Here is a 20,713-nt window from a genome sequence, read left to right as displayed (position 1 = left end):
AAAAAAAATACAAAAACACCAGAGACCTTTCCTGGTTGTGGTCAGAGAATTTATGAAACCCAGAAGAAGGGTCAGAAAGATACAATGTTGTTGGGTTTGAAGGTGGAAGAAAGGGGCCATAAAACAAGGAATATGAGGCTTCAAGAAGCTGAAAAACACAAGAAACAGATTCTCCTTGGGAAAAAGAGGAAGGAATTTTCCAGAAAGTAATGCACCCCTGCTGACACCTTGAATTTAGCCCAGTGAGACCCATGTGGCGCTTCTGAGCTTCAGGACTGACTGTAAGATAATACATTTTTACTGTTTTATGTCATTAAGTGGTAATTTGTAGGACAGCAACAGAAACAATCCAAATCCAAATATCTCTGGCTGCTCTTGATAAATTTGCCTTTCGCAAATCTCTCTCCCTCAATATTTACAATAACCTGCCTTGGAAACCAACAAGACTAATCCCATTATGCCCTACTTTCCTTTTATATCAGTTACTAAAAGAGGCCCAAGACCCTCCTCCCCCCTCCAACACACAATTACCTGGATTCTTGTCCTTACACACTCTTTATAGCCCTACATTGATCCCTTTTCCCTTCCTTTCCCAATTCCCAAACTCCTTTAACTGTGTTCTCTGGAACTCATAGTGGTATCATTAACAAAATCTCTTACTTCCTCAATATATTCTTGCACACTCTCTTCGCCTTCCTTGCACCCAATGAAACCCCACTCTCCTCTAGAAGTTCTGCTCTAACTACAGTCCTTTCAAATGACAGCTGTTTTCCTCTCCCATGTCACAGATGACCAAGTCCTGGTGGTGAGGTGGACCTCCTTTTCCTCACTGTCACTGCTGAATTATTCCCTTCTCATGTCTCCAGATGATGTCAGCTGCAACCCTCTCTGTGTTAGAACTACTCAAAAAATTCCCAGAATAAACCCTCTTGTTTCTTCAGGGCTGTTACTCTCTCCACATTTTCTCTCCTCCAAAATCCTTCCAGCTCATTCCCCTGAGTTATTCTAGAACTCACCATCAGAAATAATCACATGCCTCTCCATATTCTCTGTTTCAAACACTGATCCCTCCATAGCTCACACAAGCTGAGACAGCTAGCATGTGACCTGCTTGATTCAAAATCACAAAAAACAGATTTTTTAAAAATTGGCAGTACAGCTCTAACTTATTTATTTATGCCTCTGACTTTTTTTTTCCCCCAACCTGTCCTAGCCTCCTAATCTTTGCTGGGCCTCCACAATTTCTCATCCCAGAAAAGGCACAAAGGAACAAGGCAAGTTTATCTGAGATGGTCAGGGAATATCAGAGAGAAATGCTTACTTTTTTTCCGTGTTTGTCTAAATGCCTTCCTTTTTGCCACTGAATCCTTTGTACATTTATCATGGATAAGCCGCTCCATGAGACGCTCTGTAGCAAAATGCAATGACTGCTTACAACTCTATACAGTGCAAGTCATACTGATGATAAAAACTTCTTATAATTCCAACTTACAGCATTTATTAATACAGGCACAAATCACACAAATACTGAAAAACATGTGGAGGGGAAACCAGGCTTCTGAAGGTCACATATCTTGCCACATTGCACAGTACCATTTTTCCTTTCTAACTTCATATTTCTCTAACCTCATCCCCCATTTCATCCTCACTGTAGACATACTCCCTATTCTTGAACCACAGTGAACTTCTCACCAGTCCCAGGAGGTAGCAAACAAAAAGACCCCTGGGTAAGCCAAGGTCCACGCGTCACTGCCCAACATATTATCAACACAAAAAACTTCTGAATAAACTAGAATTAATATTCACAGGAAATCACATTATCATTCACATCAGGATTCAATTAATCAGTATATAAAATTGATGTTGTTAGTGAAAAACTAAACAGATGTACCATGTATTAGTTTCCTATGGCTTCTAAAACACATTACCACAAACTTAATGGAATGAAAAAAACACAAATTTATTCTCTCCCAGTTCCAACCCCACTGGGCTAAACTCAAGGCGTCAGCAGGGCTACGTTCCTCTCTGGAAACTTTAGCAGAAACCGTTTCCTTGCCTTTACAACCTTTTCAAGGCTTCTCACCTTCCTTGGCTTATGGCTCCCCTCCTCGATCTTCAAAACCAGCAGCAGGCCATATGCTTCTCAAGCCGCCATCTCTTCTGCCTCCCTTTTCCCTTACAAAGACCCTAGTAATTGATCACACTGGGCCCACCCCGATAATCCAAGAGAACCTTCCCAACTGTAATTCCTCTTTGCCAGTCAACCTAACATAATCACAGGTTCTGGGAGTTAGGAAATGGACATCGTGAAGGACCATTATTCTGCCTACCACATTCCTTGACCAAAGAAGTCTCTCTTTGGTGAGGACAAAATTAAGTATCTTTGGGGAAGATAAGACATCAAAGAACAATTTGATCCATCAATAGATAAAGGACCACACCACCAGAGCAGGTAGTTTGTAACCTTTTTTGTTTTTTGGTATTTTATTACTGAAGTACTGTAACTTCTGAGCTATCTTTTCGTTTTATGTTTCTTCAAGGAACCTGAAGAATAATGTGGATGATAATTCATGTTCTAGGAATTCAGCCGCAACTTTCAAGCCTAACATTATTGCTATATGGCCCCAAGAGGCTCTATGTCTGCTTTTTCTGGATGGCAAAAGTTAGTTTAATGTCCAAAAGAATATGAAAGCATTCTTTCCCTTTTGGACAACTATTTCATGTGCTATACTGAGTTTAAAAAAAAAGGCATAATTTCTAAGTGTCAAACATTTGTCCAAAGAAGATAAATTAAATTTGATCCTTTGTGGATTGGCCCGTTTTAAAAAGACAAGTGTATGCAAATTTCTCTTTTCTCCCCAAGATTTTACTTATTTATTTCAGACAGGGAGCGAGCACACGAGGGATGAACAGATCAAGGAAATACCTAAACAGACTCTCACTGAGCACATGGAGCCTGATGCAGGGATCTATCCCGCAACCCATGACATCAGGACCTGAGCCAAAACCAAAAGTCGGCCCCTTAACCAACTGAGTCACCCAGGTGCCCCTGGGTGTATTTAAATTTCTGAGCTGGATCTGAAGAGGGGGAGAAAAGAGGGAAGGAGAGAAATGGAAAGGAAAGGGAGGGCGAGAATGAATGAATAAAACGTATCGACCTAGAAGTACAGAATTTTATTAGAGATAAAAATTTCCAGGGACCTGTTTTTAAGTAGTAGTATGAAATAATGGGCTTAGGGGCTAGCTCATAAGATATTTAATAACTTAAAACTATTATGTACAAATATGACAACGCCACCAGACCCATGTAAAATGCCACTAAACATATATCAATTTTTAAGGCCACAAGTATTCCTCTTTTTGCAGTATAATCCCTTTATAAAATAGGCAGTTGTTCTGTCCTATTAAAACTTGGGTAAACTGCCAGGTTGTTTTTGTGTAACCAAGTAGGCCAAACAAGTTCACAACTATCTGAAAACTAGTTCAAATATGTTTAGATGGATCCTGAACCACAGATTATTCAGAAAACTACCATACAACATTTCTTCACTGAAATAATCATTATATCTACACTTTAAGATAAAATTTACTCCCTTTACATTTTAAGATTTTGCAGTATGACTCATATGCTATCCATTTCCACTTTTCTGTCTTATCCTTATTTACCTTCAAAATTCTGAAATAAATATATGTGGGTCTCTTAGTTGACTAATAACTATTTTTTAAACCTGATTAAACAGATTTAAACTGACTGCCAAATCCTCACCTGAAATGTTAAGGTCTTAGAAAATGGCAGATCAAGACACTATGTGGATCTGTGGAATAGGAAGGGAGATGGGGGCTCACATTGCACAGACAAATCATCTCAGTAGCATGCAAGTAGGAATCATTAATGACAAAAGAGAATGTGTGAGTGGCAGACTAATTCACAGCCAGAAGGCCTATGACCAGGTTTCACAAGATGCAACCTAGACTTGACAAGTATTACAGAACAGAGACATTCATGATACAGAAGACGCAGGATTTGAGATTTCGATGGATTTATCTTTGTGTCTGCTACTGAGCCCAGAAAGCAGATTTGTATTTCATATATTATTTGTTTTTTGGTTCTGAAATTTCCATTTCATTCTTTTTTTTTCAAAGATTTTATTTATCCATTTGACAGAGATCACAGGTAGGCAGAGAGTCAGACAGAGAGAGAGGAGGAAGCAGGCCCCCCTGCTGCACAGAGAGCCCGATGTGGGGCTCGATCCCAGGACCCTGAGACCATGACCTGAGCTGAAGGCAGAGGCCTTAACCCACTGAGCCACCCAGGTGTCCCCCATTTCATTCTTTTACATGATTTCTATTTTTCAGAGGAGAACTATGTTCCATTCATTTCAAAAGTGTTCACTTTTACCTCAAGGAGCACAGATATAACAGGTGTTTTAAAGCCTTTTTCTAGGGGCACCTGGGTGGTTCAGTTGTTAAGCATCTGCCTTCGGCTCAGGGTCATGATCCCAGGGTCCTGGGATCAAGCCCCAAGTTGGGCTCCTTGCTCAGCCGGAAGCTAGCCTGCTTGTGTTTTCTCTCTCTCTCTCTCTCTGTCAAATAAATAAATAAAATCTTTTTAAAAAATTAAAAAATAAAGCCTTTTTCTAAAAACTCCATCATTGGATCATCTGAGGTTTGGCATCTATTCATCGTCTTTTCACTTAAAAAGTGGTCAGTTTTTCCTGTTTCTTGGTATGTCAAGTAATTTTGGATTATATCCTAGACATATATAACCTGAGTATCAGGTTGTAAAACTCCAGATTCTATTAACCCCTTCTGGATAATTTGATTTTTTTACTGAAGTTTATTTTAAGTTCCGTATTGCCTTCCATGGGTAGTAGTTCAAATGTCAGTTCAGTTTTTAAAGCCTTTAACTATATTATTTGGGTCTATCCTTTGCATGCAACACTCAGAGGCAAGCCTGGATCTGAATAGTTGTTCATATCATAGTTCAGTTCTCTAGGTCTTTGCTTTGTTTCTTTGGATCTGTTCTGTGCATGTATAGCTCATGAGTAATGTAGGACCTTTGTGGGTCGTACTCACAATTAGGGAATCTCCTCTCAGCTCTCTTCTCCCTGAGATTTTCCTCACATGCTCCAGTTTCCAGCAGCCCCTTTCCCAATTCCTCTGCCCAGAGAAATCAACTTCTCTCAGAGTTTTAAGTGCTAGTGCCGCCATGGCAGTGCAATTTTAGAAGTGGAGAGAGTCTTATTGCAGGTTTGAGAGAGAAAAAGGAAAGTAAGTGGACCCCTCTTCCTTATTCTTTGGCTAGAAATAGAGGTTTCTCTTGAACTTTTTGCTAACTGCTACACCTGCTGTGTATTTCTACAATTCAGCCCACCATGTGGTCAAAACTGGGTCAAAGAAAGAAAAAAATGATAAACTCACGATTATACAAGTTACCCTTCAAACTACAACTTCCCTTCTCAATTTGCTTTAATTTCCAGTCTAAAATAGTTGTTTTTGTATTTCATTAGGAGTTTCTATTTCTAATCAGTCGGAGAATTAGGCTTATTCCATATCTTGGTCTACCCACTGTATTATAACCATGTCCCAAAAGACTTTTCACCTACTGGCTTCAGTAGTCACTTACTGATCATTATCTTGATCCATTATTTCATTAGAAGTTGCACTGTGGTGAGTTTCTAATCCTATTATTTTCTCAAGATTTCTTATCAGCTGTGATCCTTCTACATAGGTAAACTTCCCCTCTTAACTATTTGGTTATTCTGGAATATAATCTGTGCAGAAAAACATTAAATGGTTAGTTCTTTCATTTATAAATGATTTTCAGAGTAATGACCTGATACCTGGGGGAATTTTTAAATATTATGATGAACTTCTGGAATCTTATATGTGTATCAACCTACTACAGTCATTACATTTCTTATAACTATTTTTATGAAAATTTGCAAACACACACAAAAGTAAAAAGAATAATATAATTATTAACCTACACATCACCTATTTTCAACAATAATCAAATCACGGTCAATCTGGGTACGTCTATACTGCCCCTTCTCTATTCCTCCCCACCCTCCTTTGTATTATTAAAAGTAAACCCCCAAAACTGTATCACTGCATCTGTAAATACCCATGTGAATCTATAAATTATAAGGACCAATAAAAAACATAACCACAATATCATTACCCTAGCTTAAAAAGTTAACAGAGATGTGTAAGATCTCCATACACAAAATAAAATTCTGAGATTCTGAAACTCTCAATACTGAAAGATGTCCAATATACCTAATTTGATCTATAGATCTGATATTAAGCTGGCCAATATAAATATTAAATAAATAATATTAAAGTTGCTTTTTTTAAAAACTTGCTTGCTATAAAGAAGGTTATTTATCTATTTAGGAAATTGACAGGTTGACTATAAAATTTTTATTGAGATTCAAAAGACCAATAAAAACCAAGGCAATTGTGAAGAACATAATTGGAGAATTTAAAGCTACAGTAATTAGAAGAGTATGGCACTGGTACAACAACAGCCCAATGGAACAGAAGAGCCCAAAAACAGACCCACGAATAAATACCCATCTGAATTGCAACAAAGGCACTAGGGCCTTACCATAGGGAAAGGATAATCTTTTCTTCGACAAATAATGTTTGACAAAATGGGTTTCCATATGGAAAATAAAATGAACCAGGAACCTTACCATATGCCATGCCTAAACCTAAGTGTAAAGGTTAAAACAATCAAGTTTGTAAGAGAGAACATACAAGAATACCTTCTTGGCTTTGGGATAGAAAAAGATTTCTTAAAACACAAAAAGCACAAACCATAAAAGAACTATTTGGTAAAATGAATTTTATTAAATTTAAGAAATTTTCTTAATAAAGACACACTACTGAGGCACCTGGGTGGCTCAGTCGGTTAAGTGTCTGCCTTTGGCTCAGGTCATGATCCCAGAGTGCTGGGATCAAGTCCTGCATCAGGCTCTCTGCTCAGCAGGGAGCCTGCTTCTCCCTCCCTCTGCCTGCCCTCCTGTCTGCCACTCTGCCTACTTGTGCTCTATCAAAAAAAAAAAAAAAAAAAAACTTTTAAAAATAAAGATACACTGTTAAAAGAGTAAAAAAGTAGGATACATATCTTCAATACTTAATCCAACAAAAAACTTACCCTAGAAATAAGGAACTCCTACCAATCCATAAGATAAACAACTCAACAGAAAAATGGTCAAATGACATGAAAAGGCATTTCTCAAAAGAGGATATCCAAATGGTCAACAGCATACAAACATGTGCTAAATCCTTAAAGACAGCAGGGAATTTCAAATTAAAACTCCAATAATTTTTTCACCGCATATATGGCAAAGAAGCTAATATTAAAAAACACTAATAATTTTAAGTGCTGGTGAGGATGTAGAGCAATGAGAAGCCTGTTCACTGTACCCTTGTACACTGTTGGTAGGTACAAAGAATTCCAACCATTTTCAAAAGCTAGGGGCACCTATTAAAGCACAACAGTGAAATACCGTGATCAACAATTTCACTCTTAGATATTTACTCAAAAAAAAAAAAAAAATGCATGCATATGTGCACCAAAAGACATGCTCAAGAATATCCACAGCAACATTGTTTATAATAGCTAAAAATTGATAATGATCCAAATGTTCATCAACAGTAGAATGGATAAACTGAGGCAATATACAATGAAGTATTACAAAGCAATGCAAAAGAATAAGTTAATGTTGTGTGAATCAACATAGGTGACTCATAAACAAGATGTTGATCAAAAAAGATAGTCAAAAGATGTTTAACAACAGACAATACTAATGAATAGTAAATGAAGTCAGAATAATAGTTACCTTTGGAAATGTGTGTTGACTGTCAGGGGGCATGAAGGAGGCTCCTAGGTTGATGAAAATATTCTATATCTTGATCTTGGTTAAACGAGTGTTGACTTCATAAAATTTAATCCAAAGGATACTCAAGATTTATCCACTTTATAAAAAGCATGGTTTAATTCAATGCAAAAAGTTTTAAAAGTTAGCAATACTGTATCAGTCCCTTAATTTTTAAATTTTTAACTTTTTGGTTGTTTTACTTGGTAAAATTCAAGTCTAGGAAAACAAGATTTCTACATCAGTTTGCTTCTTAATTGGCTATTAAAAGACGTATTTACTTCCTTTATCAGTACAGTTACTGAAGAATGATCTTGATATACTGATCTTTCCCAAATTATGAAGGCAACAGAAGGTCTAGGTTGAAGTTAGACCCATCCCATTATTTACAACCTAAAAATTGTAAGACGACTTTTTTTTTCCTTCAGAGACAATGTGTGTGTGCAAGTAGAGGGAGGAGCAGAGGGAGATGGGGAAAGAATTCTCAAGCAGACTCCTTGTGGAGCACGGAGCCCAATGCTGGGCTCAATCCCAGAACCCTGAGACTGTGATCCAAGCAGAAACCAAGACATGGACGCCCAACTGACGGAACCACCCAGGTGCCCCTATTGATCAATTTTTCTATATTAACTCCAGATCCCTACTTCCCATAATTTGTATTTGGTGGGGGGAAAAAAAAAAGTAAGAAATTTAAGGCTTCTGAAGCTTAGCAGCAGTTTTAACTAGAATTGCATAGCAAATCAAGGCAAGGTGTTAGCATAAGGCTGTTGTGAAAATGAAATAAATTACTAAATGTAGCATGCTTAGAATATAATGTCTGGCACTAAAATAAAAAGCTCAAAAAGGTCATCAATTATTAGTAGCAGTATAAGAACCACTATAGTAGATCCTTACTCTTGAATTTCCTTCAAAATATAATAAATTTAAGGTCAAATATAATAAATATAAGACAGTAAAACCAGATCTACTTTTAAAAACAAAGCTGCTCTATGGCGTTAAGGGACACAATAGACTTTTAATAAAACAAGCTAAGTGGACATTATATTAAAGCAAAGTAGCAGATAGAACAAAATTTAACACATTATACCTAAAATTTTTCAAGTTCTAAATTCTACTAATTGGTATTTAACTATGACTTTATGATTAAAAAAACTGATGAGATAATCAGCAAGAATACTGCTAATATAAAGACTTCATCTTTGCATAGCAGTTTTACATTTGCTAACTTCTATTTCATCTCCACATTACTATAAAATAACTAAATTTTATAGACTATTTATAAGTCAAACTTATTAAATCTAATAAAGAATCACAGAAGAGTATCTGCACTTACAACCACAAATTAAGCATAAAACACCCAATAAAAAATATTGTTCAGAATAGTAGCACCATGTACACAGAGTATGTGTGGAAAGCATTTTGAAAAAAGCACAAACACTGTAAAGTATATTTTTAATCAAAGTAAATAATTTAAAAGTAACAGTATTTGGACATAATCTCTAGGTTTTTGGTAACTGCTAATGTCATTTCTTTAAACTTTTTACTTGGAAATACCTTCAAACTTCCAGAAAAGTGCACAAATAGTTCAAAGAATTTCTATGTATATTTTATCCAGACTGATCAATTAACATTCGCATCATTTTTCTCAACATATATAGATAAACATTTGCTGAACCATTTGAGAATAGGTTGTATCTATCATACCTTTTACCCCTAAATATGTGAACATATGCCTCTTAAGAACAAAGACATTCCTTTAAATAGCCATAATATAGTTACTAACTTCAGGAAATTTAACAATTACACAAAATTTTAATTTAATGTCTATTTTCCTTTCTTTTTTTTTTTTTTTAACTGACCAAATGAAGTTCTCTTTCTTCCTCCTCCAACACAGGATCCAGTCCAGAGTCATGTAATGACTGCACTTAGCTGTCCGATCTCCCTAGAATCCTTTAATATGGAACAGTTTTCCTCCACTAAATGCCCCTTAAACTATCTCATCATTAACAAGGTGTTGGGCAGGATAATGCTTTAAAAGCTGGGTTCTTGAGCAAACTATACAGGGAAGGTTCATTAAAAAAAGAGATTCGATGGATAAGTTGGGGAAGTTTCAGACGACTTAAGATGAGAATATATGAATCTTCCTATCCAAGAGCAGCTTTTAATATATATATAAAACATATATATATAATTTATTTATTTATGTATTTACACACATACATTTTAAAGCTTTATAAGAAGAAGGCTTCTAAGTTTCTTTGAGATTGGTAATTTCTGGATTAATAGTTTATTTTAAAAAGTAACAATTTATAAACAACTTAGACAAATAAATCTAGCCAATGATTTCATGGCTATCTGTAAAGAACAGATCCAGAGAAAATTACTGTTTTCATCAAAATTCTCTCCTATAGTTTTTGTTTTGTTTTGTTTTAAGATTTTATTTATTTATTTTGACAGACAGAGATCACAAGTAGGCAGAGAAGCAGAGAGAGAGAGGAGGAAGCAGGCTCCCTGCTGAGCAGAGAGCCCGATGCGGGGCTCGATCCCAGGACCCTGGAATCATGACCCGAGCCAAAGGCAGAGGCTTTAACCCACTGAGCCACCCAGGCGCCCCAGTTTTGTTTTGTTTTGTTTTTTTAAATTCTCTCCTACAGTCAACAAAAAACACCCACTCCCAATAAGCAAACCTTTAAAGAAACTAGAATTATTGTGATCATACATACATAAAATAGGTACTAGAGCTACAAAAGATCTTATTCTTTCACTCAACACTGACTTTGTGCCAACCATGTGTCAGGCCTACAATAGCCATGGTGGCATCCATTGTTTAAAAAACAGGCACAGTATTTACCCTTAGGAAACTTACAATTTAGTAAACCCAACACCCTGGTTTCAGATAGAAAAGGTATTATTTTTCCCTATTTTGAAAATAAACCTACTAACACTCAACCTATAAGTACTTCTCCAACCATGAAGAGCAGAGGTCAGTTAACGTATTCTGAAAAGGGCTACATAGTAAATACTCTTGGATTTCTGGGCCCTAGGGTTTCTAATGCAACCACTGTACTTAAATCAACTCTGCCACTAGAGCATGAAAACAGCCATACACACTATGTTAAAAAAAAAAAAAGAGGGGCTGTGTTCCAATAAAGCTTTATTCACAGATGCTGAAATTTGAATTTCATATCATTTTCACTTCACAAAATAGTATTCTTTTGAGATTTTCTTTTCCAAAATTCTAAATATAAATTAAGGCTATCAAAACAAGTAGGAGATCATGCTCTAAATATTCTTATAATACTTTGTCCTATGCTTCTTGCCAGGTGATCGTATACCTTACTATAACCAACAATTATGGATTACACAGAAAAAAGAAAAAAATACAGCATACCTCAGAGCTCAAAACGAAAACTGAAGGTATCTAGTGAAACTCACCAGGTTCTAAAAATTCATCTAAGAAGAATGCAGAATGTTCCAAACACATCTTACACTGTGACAGAATCAGCTTCTAAGTTTCAGCGGCTTTACAGGAAAAAATAAAATAAAAATACTGTAAAACAAGGGCAGCTGTGGAGATAATGTTAGCCAAAGCCTAAGCAAAAATATCTCTAGTATTTTTCTTTCCCATGCATGTATACAGCATTAATTGGGGCCTCCTATGTGCCAGGAACTGGGGATGCAGCAATGAACATGTCAGATCCCATCAACCCCTGTGGGAGCTCACTATGTAGGGCAACTCCAAATGGGATGAAAGGCTTTAAGAATCATGATGTTGTGAGGGGAAGGTATGGCAGAAAAACAAACCAGTCTGGTGAGAATTGGTTAGGAACGGCCTCCTAAAGGAGAAGCATTTAATGGAAGCATGAACAGGATCTGGCCAGATAAAGAAAGGCAGGAGGGAAGAGAAAGTGTTTCATCCAAAGTGAACAGCAGGTTCAAAGGGCCAGATACAAGAGAGAAGTCGGCATTTGTGTAGAAGTAAAATAAGTGCAATGTGGCTGCTCAGAGTAAGAAAGGAGATAAAAATAACATTCTTGGAGGTGAGACAGATAAGATAGGAAATAGGCGAAGAAATTTGCCCCAAGTCACAGAGTCACAAAGGGGTAAAAGGCAGAGCCCATTTAAAACCTTCATCACCAGACTGGGATATACTGCCCATTCTTAAGTTCTTTTCAACCCACTAGCCTCGAGGGTTCAGAGTGGGCCCTTGGAAGGAAGCTGAGGAAAAAATGCTTGTGAAGGATGATTCTTTTAGGGGGCTTTTGCAAGGGCCTGAGGGAAGACTGCCTTGGGCCAATTGCCTGCCTCCCTATGAATGAAATGGACAACTAACCATCAAGAAATCCTCTTGCATGGGGCATCTGGGTGGCTCAGTGGGTTAAAGCCTCTGCCTTCGGCTCAGGTCATGGTCTCAGGGTCCTGGGATCAAGCCCCACATGGGGCTCTCCCCTCAGAGGGGAGCCTGCTTCCTCCTCTCTCCCTGCCTGCCTGCCTCTGTGACTACTTGTAAGATCTATCAAATAAATAAATAAATAAAATCTTAAAAAAAAAAAAAAAACCCTCCTGCAGAATGATGGCAAAGAAGTCAGTCTCCAGCATCCTTCTCAGTTACTAACAATTACCAAGCACTTTACTATGTGTGAAGCCCTGCTATAAGTGCTTTACATATGTATTAACTAACTCAATCCTCATAATATCCCTATAAGGTAGGTACTTTTATTACCCTCTATTTCCAGTGTGATTTTATAAAACCATCCCATCATGACCAGTAATTCTTATTAACAATTAAAATTAAAATGATTAGAAACATTAATATTTCTCACCACAATATTAAAAGTATTTTCATTACCCTTCTACCAGAAAAGTACCATTTTAAATATCAATTAACAAAAATAAAAGACTACAACATTAATTCGGTTAATTTTTTTAAAAAACTAGCAGTTCTATTAAGGAAAGAATCTGGAAAATCCTGTTCTCCTTATTCATTCGCTCACTATGGTCTGTTCTGATAAGAAAAACACACCACATTCCTGGCCTCATGGAGTTTTAGGCACTGAAATACAATGATGTTTGATACTCCTGGGCAATTACATTTTTGTAACATATACTAAGTTTTTTAGGTTTTTTTGGGGGGGGGGGGGGTCCTAAGTTTTTTTGAATGAAGAACCAACATCACATAGACAAAATCTGATGCAACAGAAGAGAATCAAAACTTGAGGGAGCAGATTGTGAGCCAAAATATACAAATGTTAAAAGAGGAAGAGAAAGAATAAGAAACTGTTCCACTGAGCAGTATATTCAGGAAGAATGAAAAAGAATCCTCCCTCAAAGAGAGCAGAGAGAAATAGTAGTAATTAGTGCACAGTGATGAAGGTCCTTAAGGAAATTAACAGTAATGAAAATAAAAAGTATATGAATATTTTGCAGCATCAGATTCAAGACTATAATCTAGTGACGAAAGATTAAACCTTAATCCAGCAAACTTCACACTGGGGACCAGATGGTTTTAGAAGAATCAACTTCCATATCCTTAATTTCCAGAGTTATCAACCAATTACTAGAATTAATACCAAGGTCAGAGCATTATACTCCTTTCTCCTTTCCTACACTCTACATTCCCTACACTATACATTTAATAATCCTCCTTCTTGCAGTTCACAAAAGATGTATCTCTCACACATCTAACATCTCACTACAATGCATCTCCTCGAATTGCTAAAAAACATCCAAAACACCAAATTTGAAATATTGGTATCAGGGGAACACTTAATGGAAGCACCATATATCTAAGGTGGTTTTGTTTTTCCCTATTCCTTACACTTCTGTTAACAATAATACCTGATATTAAAAAGGAGATATTTTGGCCCAAATGGGTTGCTACAACTTTGGGAGGCGAGAATAAGAAAAACTTTTGATTAAGAAAGCTCACATGAGAGAGAATCCAATGAAAACAGTGATGATAAATATTGAAAAGTGCTATAATTTAGTTCATCCAGGTAAAAACAGTATGACTAGAGTCCTTATATAACTTATCTAGAATTATTTAGAATCTAAGATCCGGAAAGCATCTTGAATTAGAATTCAACATCTGTACTTTCAACCATTCTCAAAAAAAACAACAGTCACCTGTGTCTTACGTCTGTGAATTGAAGATACTGTGCATGGTTTTAATCAGTTGAAAAGAGCACTTACAAAAAAAAAAAAGGAAAGAAAGAAAGAGAGAGAGAGAGAGAGAGAGAGAGAGCTCTTACTGTCAAATCAATAGCATCTTTCCAAGTGAAAGTAGCAAACACTAAAGTTAGTGTTTTACATTTTTTTATTGAGAAACATTTTTATTAACTTTTGTTAAAAGAATACTGGACACAGTGAATCCGTATTTTTTTCTAACCTGGACAAAGCCATCATGCTGTCCACATATCAACCAATTCTTTGCCCAGTTTTTCATCCCTATGTGAACTTAGGAGATACAGATTAATTTATCAGGAATATGCTATATATTCTACTATAAATGATATACTTAACAAAAAGTTACCAATAATCTTTTGTAAACCTCATACTAATGGCCTAATATTTCTTTTTATTATTAATTTCCACAAAAACCAGTCTTATTCTAACATAAGTAATATTCATCCATGGATACATAAATTCCATGAAAAGAGCAGTCTGCTCTAAAGAGATGCGTTTATGTTTAAGAACAACTTAATAAACAAAACCAAGAATATATTTATGTTATACTCATAGTAATTATAATTTAGGAGAAAATTCTTTAACACTTAGACCACTATGGTCACAGTTAGTAAACATTAAAAATTTCAATTTACATTCATATTTTTGGTGCCCAGAAACACTTTTCAAGTGCTGGAAAAAAAAAAAGGACTACCAATCCAGAATCCTGTATCCAGACAAAATATTCTTCAGGAAAGAGAGGGAAATTAAAACATCCACAAATGAAGGCAACCAAAGAAAATCTGTCACCAGTAAAACTACCCTAGCATAATAGCTAAAGGAGGTCCTTCAGACAGAAAATACATTTACATATGTATTAACTAACTCAATCCTCATAATAGCCCTATGATGTAGGTACTTTTATTACCCTCTATTTCCAGTGTGATTTTATAAAACCATCCAATCATGGCCAGTAATTCTTATTAACAATTAAAGTTAAAATGATTAGAAACATTAACATTTCTCACCATAATATTAAAAGCATTTTCATTACCCTTCTATCAGAAAAGTACCATTTTAAATATCAATTAACAAAAATAAAAGACTACAACATTAATTTTAAATATTGGAAAATCAGGAAGGATGGTAAGAATAGAAAATGGATAAATACAACAGACTTTCCTTCTCTTATATTCTTCTTCTCTTATATTATTTTTAATGGCTTACGCAAAAATGATGACACTGTGTGGTATGGTTCTCAAAATGCAGGAAAAAAAAGGCAATATATTAGAAATGGAGGGGGGATAAAGAGACTTAAGAACCAGCAGGCTATGATAAATTATGTATACATAAAACAGTACCTAGAGCAATGACAAAAAAGCTATTCAAAGAGATACCATATCTCAAGGTAGCCAAAGAGACCTAATAGTGAGAGGGCTAGTCCTTCAAAGAATTTCAGCTAATAAGAACAAAAGAAATGACACAGATGGACAATAATCATTAATAGATTTGAAACAATTAGGGAAAAAAGGAATAGTAAATTTCACAATGGATCATAGGGTTACCAACTGCATGTGAACTTATGAGTTCTTAGCACTAATCAATCTTAGCACCTCCAAAAGTGAGACAACAAAATATTAAGTACCCCCTGAGGTAATATGTAATACATAGTACTACTTATAAAATATTCTTGTTGAAAAGAGTCAAAATAGGATCAAAACTTTAGATCATATATTCCTTTTTTAAAGATTCTATTTATTTATTTGACAGAGACAGACACAGCAAGAGAGGGAACAGAAGCAAGGGGAGTGAGGGGTGCCTGGGTGGCTCAGTGGGTTAAAGCCTCTGCCTTCGGCTCAGGTTATGATCTCCAGGCCCTGGGATCGAGCCCCACATCGGGCTCTCTGCTCAGTGGGGAGCCTGCTTCCCCCTCTCTTTCTCTGCTGCCTTTGTCTCCTTGTGATCTCTGTCTGTCAAATAAATAAATAAAATCTTTGAAAAAAAAAAAAAAAGAAGAAGAAGAAGAAGCAGGGGGAGTGGGAGAGGGAGAAACAGGTTTCCTGCCAAGCAGGGAGCCCAATGCTTAATCCCAGGATCCTGGGATCATGACCGGAGCTGAAGGCAGACACCCAATGATTGAGCCACCCAGGTGCCCCTAGATCATATATTCTTAACTGGAGTAATATTACACCCAAAAGGTAAAAAGATCTTAAAATAATAAATTAAAAGTTTCTTACCCTTCAAAGCACAACACTATGATCTGTCCCCTGGGTCTCAGGAGGTAGACAACAAAAAATTCTAAAAAGGCCCTTTAACGGGACAATAATGAAAAAAGAAAACAGTAAGTTAATAAACACTACTTTGGATCAAATTTCCTGTTTACATTAATACTGGAAGAAAACAAATAAAATTACATCAGGAAAAAGCAATCAGAAAAACCCAGAATGTGAAATATTCCATAGAACAGTTCCTTCAACATGGAGGGAAAAAAAGGTAAAGGCAAATGGAGAAGAAGGCCCATCAATTGTTCTGAAATTTAAAAAGACTCAAAGTCTTCAGTTTTAAAAATATACTTAGAAATACAGAACAATGACATGTGGAATTTGCTTCAAAACAATATTAGGAAAGGAGTGAGGGTTTAGATGAAAAAAGACCCCATTATTAAAGCTGGGTGACAGAATTCTGTCATTTCATTATTCTATTCTGTATACTGTTGTATAGTTTAAAATATTCCATTAAAACAAAATCATGAGTTATTTGAGGAAGATTCTTCTTTCTTCATTAGAGAACTATATACACACAATAAAATACAGCAGCTAAAAAAAAAGAACAAAATAAATAAGTATATCAATTAACTCTGGAAGAATCAGATTACTTAGGGTACAGAAGAAAACTCAAAACAAAACAAAATATCCTCAAGACACTCCTGAATAAACTGCACTGCATGAAACAAAACCAGGACGCTATATATTTAACAAACAATAATACAGATTTTGCTACACCAATAACTGTTGAAAATGTTTTACAAATATAAACTCCTTTGCCCACAAACTAGTTATTCTCTTCGTTTTGGTTACAGTAAGTGACCTAAGATAATATATTAAGTGGTGGAGCTGAGATCTAAACCCTCACAGTCTGGTAGTCTGGTTCTACTGCACAAGCTTGTAACTACTATACCATGTTGCCTTTTGAAATGATACAAGGAATATTAACAATGCTTTTACAGACATTCACAGAAAGGCAGAAAGATATAGTTGAAGGAATCTGTCAGAATACTTAATAAAAAAGAAGAGGTAGAAAACATGAGAAGAGATAAAAGATGTAAAATCACTCCAGAAGGCCAACATTCTATTGGTAAGCATTTCAAAATGGGAGAACAAAGAAAACCAAGAACTATTACCAAAGAAATAATAAAAGAACATTTCCCACCTGCAGAAAGACACAGGCATTTCAACCACAAAGGGCCCATCAACTCCAAAGGGTCCAGTGAGGACAAAAATAATTCATACCTAGACAAAAAACTTTAAGATTCCAGAACTACAAAGATCCTGAAGCTTCCAAAAAGAGAGGAAAGGAGTCCTTTATAAAGTAACAAGTCTCAGAATAACATCAGACTTCTCACCATCTTGACCCAGAGAAAAAGAGCAAAACTCTCAAGTTCTGAGGAAAAATTAACCTAAATCTAAATTTCTACACCCAGCCAAACTATCAAGCAATTATGAGCCAGGCCAAAGCCATCTGAAGACAGCAAAAATTTAGAACCCTGTACGCTGAAGTTAATTTTAAGTACTTTGGATACTGACATTAATTTAGGACACATTCCAGAAAGAGGGAGAATGCCATGAAAGAGACATATGTGGGAATCTAAGAAACAGTAAATCTAACCCAGAAATGCAAGAATACCTTTGAATGGAAGCTATACAGACTTCCAAACCTATCATGACTAAAGCAGGCAGGAAGAGGGCTCTAAAAGAGATTCCATCAACAAATAATAGATGTTATGATTCAAGCAGGAAACATGTGAGGATATGGTAAAGGTATCTTTTTCAAGGAAAAAGGCAATTAAGGATGATAATGGCAGAAGATAAACAATATAAAGCAAACTAGTAAGAAAATCAAGTCAGATTATAAAGCAAACTAGTAGTAAGATTTTGAAAAACTTCCTATTTGTAAGTAAAGATAATCTAACACAGAGAGCAAATATTTTATTTTTTGAGTTCCATTAGCATCATGACCTTGAACCCACCAAGAACAAAAATTAACCTTAGCTCAATAACTGCAATTTACTGTGTTTAAAATCAACCTGACAAGCCTGGATTCTTGTCATTACAGAACAAAACATAAATGTTACATTATAAACCTACTCAAATACAAAACAAAAGATAGAAATGGAAATGAAGGAGTAGAAGACACAAGATAAAGAAAAGGATAAAGTCTTGATGTTCTTTTTTATTATTAGAAGATTTTGTTTTTAAGTCATCTCTACACCACATATGGGGGCTCAAAATTACAACCTGCAAGAGTCACATGCTCTACGAACTGAGCCAGCCAGGTACCCCAAAAGGCCTAGTGTTTTTAACTTGCATAGTAGGGATTTAAAATACAATATCTGAGGAATTCAAATATTTTATTTACAGTTGAAAGCATTAATAAGAGAACTAAATATCGTAAGTATTAAACTGGAATATAGAGAGAAAAAAAGAAGTCTAAGGATAAATAAGCTAAATCCTCATCTTTTTTAGCAGGAAGTAAAGAGACATAATTGAAGTTAATTAATCAAGAAATAAAAGCAGATCGCAGAGGAAGAAAAGCCCAGGACCACATGGCTTCACAGGAAAATTCTCTAAAACATTTAAAGATCCTTCTCAGGGGCGCCTGGGTGGTTCAGTGGGTTCAAGACTCTGCCTTCCGCTCAGGTCATGATCCCAGGTCCTGGGATCGAGCCCCACGTGGGGCTCTCTGCTCAGCAGGGAGCCTGCTTCCTCCTCTCTCTCTCCGCCTGCCTCTCTGCCTACTTGTAATCTCTGTCTGTCAAATAAATAAATAAATAAAAATCTTTAAAAAAAAAAAAAAATCCTCCTCAAACTCTCCCAAAGAATTAAAGAGGAGGCAACATTTCCAAATGCATTCTACAAGGCCACCATTACCCTGATACCAACACCAAAAAAAGACACAATAAGAAAATCAGAGAGTAATATCCCTGATGAATACCAATGTAAAAATCCTCAACAAAATACTAAGAAACCAAATTCAACAGCTCATTAAAAGGATTATGTACTATGATCAAGTGGTATGTATGGCAAGAATGCAAGGATGTTTCAACATATGAAAATACACCACTATAATACACCACATTAAGAAAATGAAGGGGGAAAAAACACATGAACATTTCAATTGATACAGAAAAAGCATCCAACAAAATTAAATGCATTTCCCAACAAAAACACTCAGTAAGCCAGGAACAGAACTACTTTAACATAATAAAGTCCTAATATGAAATGTCTACAGCTAACATCATACTCAAAAATGAAAAAATGAAAGTTTTTCCTCTAAGATTAGGAACAAGGCATCACTTCAACATAGTGCTGGAAATCCTACCTAGAGCAATTATTAGGCAAGAAAAAGAAATAAAAGGCATCTAAATAGGGAAGGAAGAAATAAAAGTTTACTCTTTTCACTGATGACATATATGTACAAAACCCTAATGATCCTACACCCAGCAAAAATCTTTTAAAACCAATAAATGATTTCAGCAAAGCTGCGTAATATAAAATTGACAAACAAAAACCAGTTATGTTTCTACACACTAACAATGAGCAATTTGAAAAGGAAATTAAGAAAGCAACTGCATTTACAATAGCATTAAAACAAATAAAATACCCCAACTTGGTGAAAAACGTGTATACTGAAAAATACAAAATACAACTAAAAGAGATCAAAGATACAAATAAATGGAAAGATACTCTGTATTTATGAATCGCCTCCTATGACTAGTGGCTACTACTGTTCAGCACAGTTGTGGAATACTTCTATCACCAGAGAAAGTGCTATAAAACAATCCTGGTAGAAATTATAATGTAACAAAACTAGAAAATTAACAATAAAAATTTTTAAAAGGCTCTCCACCCTGTAAATTAATGTGTCTGTTTTTACATGTTTTCTATTTTTTATATTCCTTGCTATTTTTTGTTGCTATACTGTTTGTGTTTATTGAGTGCAAAGTATATTTTGTCTATAAAGTTTCTTTCCATTTACTAAAATGAGTTTTATTCTGACTCATCTGCCTTTTCCATGTTACTTTTTTGTTCATATATTTGGCAGTTTTACTTAAGGCCTGTGCCAATTTTTTTTTTAAGTTTTAATTTCACATCACTTTTTTTTAATAGGACTTGCATTAGTTTCCTAGGGCTTCCAAAACAAAGGACTACAAACTGGGTGGCTTAAAACAACAAATATTTACTCTCTCACAGATGAGGTATGTGCCTTCTCTACCCAGTCTGTTGAAAGTTTTTATCTTCAAAGAACGTTTAACTTTATTAATGCTTTTCCTGTATCTATTCAATAATAAACTGTGATTTTTATCTTTCATTCTATTAATGCTGTTTATCACATTCAATGACTCTTATATGTTGAGTCATCCTTGTACCCCAAGGATATAC

The 20,713-nt window shown here is 35.6% G+C and overlaps 1 protein-coding gene across 5 annotated transcripts in view; it reads right to left on the bottom strand.

The window, feature by feature from the left end:
* Positions 1-20,713, bottom strand: part of CLOCK (clock circadian regulator) — a 129,615-nt gene that overhangs the window by 90,548 nt on the left and 18,354 nt on the right. For 2 of the 5 annotated variants that reach the window (XM_032851331.1, XM_032851341.1), the window contains exon 3: positions 11,325-11,411. The exons of the other annotated variants lie outside the window; for them this stretch is intronic. The gene's annotated coding sequence lies outside the window, so the exon portion shown is untranslated. The remainder of the gene's footprint in view (positions 1-11,324; positions 11,412-20,713) is intronic. 5 annotated transcript variants of the gene reach the window in all.

The sequence above is a fragment of the Lontra canadensis genome, unplaced genomic scaffold (genome assembly GCF_010015895.1).
Source record: "Lontra canadensis isolate GAN:19392208 unplaced genomic scaffold, GSC_riverotter_1.0 scaffold1, whole genome shotgun sequence".
In the NCBI taxonomy this organism is placed as follows: Eukaryota; Metazoa; Chordata; class Mammalia; order Carnivora; family Mustelidae; genus Lontra; species Lontra canadensis.
The sequence above is the reverse complement of the archived record's forward strand: the minus strand, read 5'-3'. Positions and strand labels throughout refer to the sequence as shown.